Source organism: Bactrocera latifrons, unplaced genomic scaffold (assembly GCF_001853355.1).
Source record: "Bactrocera latifrons isolate USDA-ARS-PBARC rearing strain unplaced genomic scaffold, ASM185335v1 scaffold_89, whole genome shotgun sequence".
Classification (NCBI taxonomy): Eukaryota; Metazoa; Arthropoda; class Insecta; order Diptera; family Tephritidae; genus Bactrocera; species Bactrocera latifrons.
In genome coordinates this window covers 692095-703295 of record NW_017537589.1, presented here as the reverse complement: position 1 = coordinate 703295, position 11201 = coordinate 692095, and positions in this window count along the sequence as shown.

The following is an 11201-nucleotide window of genomic DNA, read 5'->3' as shown; positions in this document are numbered from 1 at the left end:
AACAAGATAAAAAAAACAGTCTCTATAAATAATGGACCAGCTTAATAATCACGAATACGATCAGCATAGAAATCCTGCACTAGATACAAGTAACAGACCCTATTTTGGATTAAGGAAACCCATAAATCCAAAAATGGCTTCTGGCATATTTGAATGTGAAATTATTCTTAAGATTGTGCACGATTCATGCTTTGCCGGTGGTGAATACATCTTAAGAAATAACAATGAGCAATATATTCACGAAGAGTGCTAAAGAGCATGACTCAAATTCGAACAGACTCTGCATATCAGATAGTATTTGAGGCAGCACAAAATGATAAAAATGCCCTCCATTACTTCTTGAAGCCCTTGAATTCTAAGAAGTTTAACAAGTAGTCTTTAATAGTTGTCGTTAGATCCTTAAAAGGCAAAGCTAAGCTGCAATCAAATTTTGCTGAGAACCATTTACAAGTTAGATATCGACACAATCAAATCCAAGCATTCATATTGGAAGCTTTATGGAGTAAGTTATCATAGATGAAATTCAGGTTTATTTAAAAACATTTTCGAAAGTATTACTTAATAAGGCAACATTTGTCGTTATTGAAAACCTTCTTCTTAGAAGGTGTGGTTCCATCTTGTAACAAATCTTATTAAACATCTGAGCCAAACTTGGTATGAACAATGCTGTATATATCGTGCAACCATCTCTCATTTAACAGTTCTTCTTCAAACTACTGAAACCTCGATTGCTCTCCACCTCATAACTCTAAGAATACTGATATTAATACAAAGTCTATATGTGAAGTTTTCGAATGGGTGGTTCAAAAATTAGGCGGCAGCTGTAATGTCGTCTATTCTGATTCTACTTATTTTTTTTACTGGCATCTACACCGCTTAGGTCGATCACGTTGTTCCCACTACAGTCGCGTCTGCGTAATCAGAGCGGACCCGCTCAAGGACTGTCAACTTGGCAAAGTAATGCCGCTGCAAAAACTTCGCGTCGTCGTAGATCTCGTGCGGTATTGGCCGTTGCTAATGCGAAACCTTTATCTCGATGTCGCCCATTACTTTGAGAAATTCAGTATCTGCTAAGCCGTTCGATGTATTTGAATCTAATTTTAGTCGAGCTCATGACATTTTCTATTAAATTTTTTCTCCTTCTTCCACCAATCTAACTTAGCATAAGACATTTTAGCCTCTTAACATAGTCGAAAAAACATCGAACTCGTATAATTTTTCTATTCAAAATTTTCTGTTATCATTTTTCTGCCTCGTTCCAACAACTTCTTTAAACATTTATTTAAATACCTTCGCTCTAAATAACTTTTAACAAACACCACGCCAGACAAATCCATCAGGTTAACTGCCAGCCAAGTAAGTTGTGAGTAAAGTGATGCCAATTTACTTTACAAGTGGATTTAGTTGATGAATTTTTTACGCGAAAGCGCCAATTTTGCCGGACATTTCCGCTAGCAAAGTCAAATTGAGAAAGTATGTTGCGCTACATTACCAACAGCACGCCAACTTCGACACGGCACCACGCGCACAACTTCAGTTTTCAATTGTCACTTGCTGCAGCAGGACCCTCCCCTTAACCTACCACACTGCCGCTCATACTTTTGTCTTTCTGCGCACTTTTTGTGTGTCTTTTTTTCAACATTCAAAGCGCAGTTTAGCTTCACTTGACTTTGGCTCTTGTCTCGGCTGACTGTGGCTGCTCGACTTTAAGGCTACACTACGGCTGTAAGGATATGGGCGTCAGTCTTGTACTTTTCCAATTTTTTCCAGCCTTCACTCCATTTCTGTTCTGTTGTTTTTGTGCAAACTACATATCTATTATAAATGCTTAAAGTTTTTGCACTGACTGGTTTTGCACTTTTTTTCCTTACGTTTGTTATGCTTTGGATTTTTAATTTGCGCGCCAACGCAGTATCCGACCCCCAAGCGTCGCCGGTGGAGCGCAGACGCGTAGCTGGCGTGGTTATGCCGGCGTTTGAAGGGCGTGTACCAGCGAGCGCGTATAGTCATTTATCCTGCAATTAATCATGATTACGCGAGTTGTTTTTGCTGTTGTTTGTTTTTGGCGCAGTTTTAGTTGTTTTTCTTCCACCTTCCTCAATCACTAGCTGTTGCTTTCATTGCATTTATTGCTCTCACCGCCACCCACTCACCACTAATACTTACTGTTCTGTTGTATTTTGCGATTTTTTTAGGTTTTCCTTTTATTTATTTACTAATTTTTATTTTGCTTTTCATTTCTTTTTCTTTTGTTGTCGCTCGCCCATCCGGTTTGCTCTATTTTTCGAACAGTCCATGACGATATCTCTATGGTTTTAAATACACATTTATTTGTGCCGTACATTGCTATGGCGATGTGTGTGGTTCTATGTATGTATAAGTGTGTGTGTGAGTGTGCGTTGGTGTTATTTATGTTAGTGGTTTTCTATTGACAGTCTCACCTCTCGATTGTGTGGGTGCCTTTAAGCATTTGTGTGGTTTTCAAGTTTGTTTTTTTTTTTACATTTTTTACTGACACTAAGTTGTTGTATGCTGTGTTATTGACTTTGATGTTGTTGTTACGACTAAGCCATTGAGACATTAACAAATGTCAGGCGATCGGATATATATAATTTTTATGTTTTTTTTTGGGTAATAATTATATTTTTATTTGGATTTAAGGTTTAGTAATTCAAGAACTTTTTCTTATGCCTTTTGATTACAAAACAAATATTTTTGAGTATCTTCTTCTTCTTCTTAATTGGCGCAGACACCGCTTACGCGATTATAGCCGACTTAACAACAGCGCGCCAGTCGTTTCTTCTTTTCGCTACGTGGCGCCAATTAGATATTGCAAGTGAAGCCAGGTTCTTCTCCATTTGGTCCTTCCAACGGAGTGGAGGTTTTCCTCTTCTTCTGCTTCCCCCGGCGGGTACTGCGTCGAATACTTTCAGAGCTGGAGTGTTTTCGTCCATCCGGACAACACGACTTAGCCAGCGTAGCCGCTGTCTTTTAATTCGCTGAAGTATGTCAATGTCGTCAGATATCTCTTACAGCTCATCATTCCATCGAATGCGATATTTGGCGTGGCCAACGCGTAAAGGACCATAAATCTTTCGCAGAACGTTTTCTCTCGAAAACTCGCAACGTCGACTCATCAGTTTTTGTCATCGTCAAAGCCTCTGCACTAGCTTGAGTATATTAACTGTGTTAAATATCGTTTATTTTTTGTATTACAAATAAGTGGGAGAATTATATCCTCCACTAGCTCCTTTCGATTGTGAAAAGTTAAACATGAAGTTGCTTGGACATTGAAAAAACTTTAGTATTTGTTTCTTGTTCTTGATTAACTCTTTTTTCACAGTTCTTCAAATCTCAATTTCTTAGATATATAGCTACAAACATAGGAAACTCCTTTCGGATCGCAAAAGCTTGTTTACTTTAAACCAAAATATATTCCAAAAGAGCCTAAAATATAAACCTGCGCAACAAATGGATACAAACTCATCATATCTGAAAGTAAGGTTGTCTTTAAATCTGTTGCTGACAAAGTACTAAAACTATCTTGGAAACCATCGTATGTGGCAGACCCCACTCCACGTTATCAAATTATCATAAGATAAAATAGTAGATCTAAAGATCGAACGTTCTGCTATATGTAGTCCATTGTGAAGCCATAGAAAAGAAGAACTCCTGTGTTGGAACTTATAAAGTTTGCGGCTTTCACGGGCTTTCAATTCCTGGACTTTAAACTTTTTTAACTTCACATATGATTTCTGTTATGGTTGTTATTGTAACGAAAGAAAACATTCCTGAAATAATTTGGTGGAATGGTGCCGAGTCAACAGGCCTTGGCAGGATAAAAATCCGAGTCCGTTCCGGTTACTTAGTCGCGACTGTCGTGGAAACGGATACACATTCTGCCGATTGCTCGGGATCTTGTTCTGAATAACCTTAATACCTTACAATAGAATATATGTCGATTATATAGGTTTTAGATGGATTTATAGAAACTCATTCGTTTCAATTTAATTATGGGGTGTAGCATTATATAATTTAAAACAAAATTTTTCTAAAGCGATTAATTGATACAAAAGTATATGCCAACATTCTTAAATTATATCGCTACTTGTATTAATTATATTTGTATAATATAAAAGTTGCCAGGTTTTCCTTCTTTGAACTTAAAATCTAGAAAAGTTCGCATTTATTTACTTACTTTTCACAAATGCTTAGACATGGTGGTTATTGGTTTTTGCGCCTAAAATCAGGCAAAGCCTCTCCCGTTTTGAAAATAAAATTCAACACTTAATAAAACCAACCTCATTCGCAATCAAGTGGAGGCTAAAACTTTCCTAGTGACATTATAGGAATAAAAATATTTGATTGGAATTTGTGTATTGTTGACTTTATTGATGCCCAAACAAAATATTATATGAAAATAACATTAATTTGCAGTAATTAGAAATAATAACACAAATTTAGCAGCATAAAACAAAGAATCAAGTATTCCCCTAACATTTAACCACTGCGTAGTAATAAGTAGAATGTGTGTGTTCTTTTCACCCACGCTCACTTGCTTAAACAGAAAACAATTAATCACAACATGTCTTGCATATTTAATTGCTTAAACGTGACGACTTGTTTTTTGAGCGTAATAATTTTTCAAATGCTCTTAAGCATAAAGCATATGTATACACATGAAAAAATATGTGTAAGTAACCAAATCTTGCAATATGTTATTTGGTGCTGAGATTTTCTGCCGCATAATGACAGCAACTATTTGCTAGAATTCAGTGAGTGTGATACACTATAGATTAATTAAATTTGCTTATGTCCTTTTCGCGGTTTCCTTGTCATTGCGTATTTCTACTGGGAGCTTAAACCTATATCCATCTAATTGTTATAGTTTGCAATTATTTATTAAATATGGAAAATACTTGTGCATCAAATTAAAGTCAATCTTTTGGATTAATCAGCAAACACTTGATTTTTTTATCACTTTTAAATAAACTATTAAATAGGAATCAATTATAGAATATCTAAATAAGGCCATACCTTTATGGATAATACCAGTTTTTGAGATTCTTACAATGGATAAAAATATCGAGCAAAGAATTTGTGTCCAATTTTGTATTTCTAACTAAATTTCATGTGCGGAATCCTTGTGAATGTTGGAAAAGGCTTACGGCGATTTAGTTTTATTAAAACCTCAAGTGCTACAAAGCCTTCAAAGATGGTCGAGAGCTCGTTGCAGAAATCCCCCGTTCTGGACGAGCTTCGACCTCTTCAACTGATGAAAATATTAAAAAGGTGAAGGGTATGGTGCTTGAAAATTGTCAAGTAAGTGTTAGAGAGGTGGTAAGAGAGCTCGACATCTCTCGCGAGTCCGTTCGAACAATTTTGGTAGATATTTTGGTTATGATACGCGTTCTTGCTCGACTCCTCCCGACAAAGCTCATTTTTTTTTTTCAAAACGGTTACCGTAAACGTCTTCTGACATGCTTGATCCGACTCCACATTAATGGAGAGCAATTTAACTGCCGATGAGCCATGGTTTTATAAGTTTGACGTGCAAACATATCAAAAATCATCGGAATGGAACCGGTTTTCAATCTTTGTGATAAAAAAAAAATTCGCTGAAAAAGCAGAAGGCCATTACAAAAAGTGCTTATGAAAAGTGTTTCGAAAATTGGAAAGATCACATAAGTCTTACATATGCTGGGGATTGCTTGGAAGACGACAAAATAAATATTCATGAATTAAATATTTAGATTTTTTTTTTACAATTTCCGGGTACTTTTTTGTCACAATGGAGAAGTAGTCAAACAGTGAAGTATGTTCAGGGAAAAAACATCAAATGGAATCACAAATAACCAAATTTCAAGTAAAGCTACAGCTTAAATTGCTATAATCATATTGCAATTAAAGGCCTATAATATTGAATTAATTTGTGCTGTCAACTAAAAATTCCAATCCATAATTTTGATATTATTCACATTTAAGAATATTACCAAAACAGTTTAAAGACAGTTGTCCACCATTGATCTTTTCAGTCTTTTTGAGCACGTTTAAACGTAAAAAGCATGGCTCAATTTACACCTTAGTTGCCTTAACTGACCGTTCTGTTTAAATACAATGGTAATTGTCGTAAGTGAAATGTTTAATAGTTGCTAAACCGGGAAAAAAAGAATATCGTATCAAAAGAGTGTTCGAGATGCAGTCGATTAAAATTATAGTTAGATATAGTTTATTATTATTTTTTTTATTAATTATGAAATATTTAAAAAAATTTCATTACTTTCTATTTTTATTTTGTTTTTTAATCTTGAATATTTTTAAAGTGGTAGTTACTGTTATCTGAGTAGGATTTTAGAGTAAATTTAATTTCATTTATGAAATCAAATAAGAGGTTTTGAAGTGCTTGCTCTAACTTGTGACTATATACTGTATATTAAGTCAGTATTGTTATACTTTTTATAGATTATTTTTTAGTACAGAGAATTAAATGTGTTGCGGCAAAAAAATACATAAAAATAATTTTTTCATTTCTTACACCGAGTTATCCGTTACCCTATTCAACAAACTTAAAAAATCTGTGAAGTGTCTATTTCAATTACAAATTTGAGCTCAAACTTTTTCATCACCTAAGCTATTTTTGTCATTTTAGTTAATGGTGTTGGCTTGAACCATACACCCCTTGAATATAGCAAGAAACAGCCTCTAACGTCGCAGTAGCAAAGTAACTGTGGACTTGTGTTTCTATGTATACCCAATTACATCTAAAGAGTATAATAAGTTTATCAAAAATTTTGTAACACCCAAAAGGAACCGGAAACGAAAATATTCATATAAACGATTAGCATGACGAGATCAGGCAATTTAGATATGTTTTTTTGCCCAACCGTCCATGTGTTTATATCCTCACTATTCCCTCTGTTTTCGAAATTGGTATTGATATATTTCAACTTGAATAATTACAACTTAACAAAATATAGTTGAACATTATAGTTGTACCTTATTTGGTTAAGTTGTATTTTAATCAAGTTGAAATATATGAATACCTAACAATAATCGATATTTAATTCGGAAATATTTATTTTATAGTACATTTATTTAAATCTTGATACGAAATATGTTAGAATATCCAAAAAGCTTACAAAATTCTTTTAACCTTCATAAGACATCAAATTTAAATACATATTTGTATATTAAAAATAATATTAATTAGTATTAAACTGAGTGCAAACATTTGTACAAAAGTAGTCTAACTCACGAATTCATTCAAAATACAATTAATTTGACCCATAATCTGAAATATTTTTTATAATATATGTATATCAGAGTTGCAAATAATGCARTATTATTATTAATATTAGAACTAGCAGTAATCCGAATGCCGCTTTAAAAAAACATCTATAATCGTAACTACCAGTTTAAAAATAAAAAACTTTTTCTCAAGATTTAAAATTAAAATTTCTTTNTATACAAAAAAAAATTTGACGATATTTGGAGTACACTTACCTTTTTACTTTTTAACCAAATACTGCGTGTTTTTTTAAATTATTTTTATTTAAAATATTTTTTTAATCCAATAAATTGTTATTTTTTAATCCTAGAAGTTTGGGAAGAAGAAAATCCAAAAAATTTTAATTAAAAAAAAATCGCAGCCTTGTATTAATTAGATGGGAAGTTTTCTAATTAAGTCATATTTACCAAAATATTATAGTTTTAGATTAAACGGACTATAAGACTATAGAACAATTTATTTTAACTAAAATTTTTCAAGATGGTTAGAAATTGAAGCTATCAATGTATGAGCTTGTTCAAATATTATATATTTTTAAGTTGCTAAGTATTTGTGGATCGAATTATTCAGTTTTACTTTAGCATTAAAAAAAAAAAAAATGTATGTGTCCAAATGTTTACTAAATATATATAAATATTTTTCAAATTTTAAACTTAATTTTTATATTTTTTAAACTTTAAATTGAAGCTTTAGTTCATTGATGTTTTGAAAACATTTCGAATTCAAATTCGAATTTGAATATTAATTGTTACAGAGTTTTGTTTCGATTTTTTAATATTATTTCCAATCCTAATTTTCAATAATCGTCTATCATCAATAGTTAAAACTAACCTGTCAGTAATTGGTTAAACTTCAGTAAATTCAGTAAATTTTTGAAAAAGCTTCAGCATTTCTGATAAACAACATACTAGTATAGAAAATTAAAAGTTATAAATTTTCATTACCTTTACATTTTCGAAATAGTTTTCCATTTTTAAAATATTAGTGATTTCTTAAAAACATATGTTTTTATAAATTCGCTGGATTTTCACGAAAATTTCACTTTGAACACACAAATCGTTTGTAGTTTTGAAAAAATCATGCTCTTTTCATATTTTAATAATATTCACTAGTGAAAAAGTTTCAATTCAACAAAGAAGTTTTTAGTCATTCTATGGTCCCTTCGGTTTTGAGGTTTTGGAAACTCTTAAACACTTTAAGTTGGCCGATTCACACAGTTTGCTTTCACTCTATGCTAATGCAGCTGGCAATATTTATTTATATTAGGTGTAAATGCCTGCTGGCAATAATTAAAACTATTTACTTTTGCCTAAAGCCACAACTATTTCGAGTTGGAGCAACACTAAACTGCCGTTGAACGCGTCAACTAACCAACTGAGTCAAGCAATATTGCAGTGTTTGAAATGTGCACGGACCAGCCTGAAATACCAGAAATAGCAGCGCAACAGGCGGCTAAAACCGCGGGAGGAGCTGCTGTCGGCGCCGACAAGAGGAGCCACACAAACGCCGAGCAACAGGCAACGCATACTAGTGCAACAACAACGACAACACGGCAACCGGATAGACAGCAAGGAGCAACAGGCAGCAAGCGCAACAGTTATGCAGCAGTTTTGCTGAATGGAGCCGAACTGGCAGCGCCGAGAGGTGGTGGTGCTGATAGCTTTGAAGGGGGAGGTAGGCACAACACTTGTCGTTGAAGAAGCATGCAGAAACAAAACGAGCAATAAAAGTCCATAAAAAGCAATGAAAGCAAAACAAGAAACAGCCAGAAGCGAAGAGCTCAAAATGAGAATTGAAAACGAAGTGAAATCTGACGAAATTAGGGGAAACCAAGAACAAAATTCATGTAGAACTACAACAACGCTGAAAAGGTTGGAGAAAAGCAAATACAAAAAGTAAAGAAAAAAGCAAAAACAGCGAAATTTTGCGAGCGAAAAATAACAGACGACACCACCTAACGATGACGTGGCAACAACAATAACAAATGCAGAGTGAGACTAAAAACGAACCGAGCATAAGCGCTGTTAGCCGACATTGCAAGGCAACAACCGAACGAATTGCACAAACCCAACAACCAGTTTGACTTCTCAGCGCACGAATGTAAGCAAACATTTTACCACCTGCAGTCTGCCCTCTAGCGCCTGAATGTGTGCAATCAAATTATTTGTGTTGCAACAGTGACACAGCTCTGCTGACCAAACGACATGGGTGAAGTAAGCGGCAGACCAAGCAACTGCCGTGTTCGACATATCCGGTTTCCTGCCACTCACGAACACATGCAGCCACATACCGCTAATCATACCTTGTAGGTCTATACCATATATGTATACCTATGGCCGCAGCAGCGACCGTTCACGCAGCATCTCATATGTGTCGGCTTGCAACATGCAACAGGCCGCTCCCCAGCAACCGAGTGGACGCCACACGCCGATGAGGAGCACCAAACTGTTGCGTCACACGAGCGCTGACGGAGTACCAATTTGAGTTCGCCAGCCGACGGCAGCAAAGCTATGAAAAAGCAACAAATCTGACATCGATTGTCAGAGCATTCGGCAAATAATTTTGTTGTCTCTACTGCAGTTGTCGTCGGGTATTTGTCGACGAAATGCCTGCTCGTGAACTCGAAAGTAGGAGACAACAACAATTACAAATACAAAAGAGTGGTGTAAGCAGCAGGCAGAACTTCATTATCGTCCTTAGCTACGGCATTGTCTTGGTAAAAGGAATCAAAAAAATAAAGTGCCACCGAGTTAGTATTTCTTTATGTGGTTGCCGTTAGCTATGTGCCTAAGCTTTCACAGTCGGACACAGTTGTGGTGAGGAGAGGTTTATGTTGCCAATATATTTTTGTTGTAGGGAGTGGCAGAGAGTTTCATAATGACCATTTCCCCTCCACATTCTTGTTAAACGATTCAAAAATTTCAATATAATTATAAAAGCATTCTGATCGAGAACTCTACACTGTAATATGTGAAGCGTTGTTTGTTCTGAACATTTTCGTTGCTCTGGCTAATAATAGTAGATTCTGCAAAGGGGCTTCTGATCTAAAGAGGTCTCACATTTTGAAGTTTGCCGTTATGGCAATTATCTATATCCCGTTTAGGTAGTAAGGTTCGGGTTGGTTGTCATTGAAGTCCTCTAACGATAGTCCCAGGAAACGTGCGTTTCAACTGGATTAGACCATAGGGAAAGGTTGTTAGATGAATGGGGTTCGCTGGATTTACATAAAGGCGGTTAGAGTTATGTGGAGTTTGAAGCTTAGTCTGCTACAGTATTCAGAATGAAGGGTCTAGGGTGGTGGTTTGACTACAAGTACAATATTAACGGAGTGGGAATCGATGAAGGTGTTTTTGGCTCCACTGATCTTCTGATCGGCTATGTAATGAAAGAGAGATCTCGTGATGTTCCTAAGTAGCAGTCCCACTTCAAGCATGGAGGATGAGAGAGAGAGAGAGAGAGAAAGAAAAAAATGTATCAAAACATAATAATTGAAATAACTCCAGCTTCACTGTTCGATATTCCTCAGTTTCCCCAGAGTTAATAAATACTAGAAGTGGATTTCCAGAAATAAAGAGAAAGGTGAATATAGAAAAAGGTGGAGAAAAGAATTCTATCAAAAACATTACCATATTAGCCCACTGTGCGATCTCATTACACATTCCTATAATCATAGCAACTCTTATATCTACAAGCGCAAACTGTTGCTCACACTGTCCAAGCAACAGGTAAGCTCATACTTTGGCCGTTAGCCGAACCACATCATGAAGTTACATTTTTCATAACGTTGGAGCAAAAGGAAACGAAAACAAAAGCAGTGAAAGGTCCTACGACTGCCTTTGCTCCCTGTTGCATATTCATTTTTGCCTTTTACTTGTTGCTTTCTCCCTATGTACTCACACATACATGTAACCAC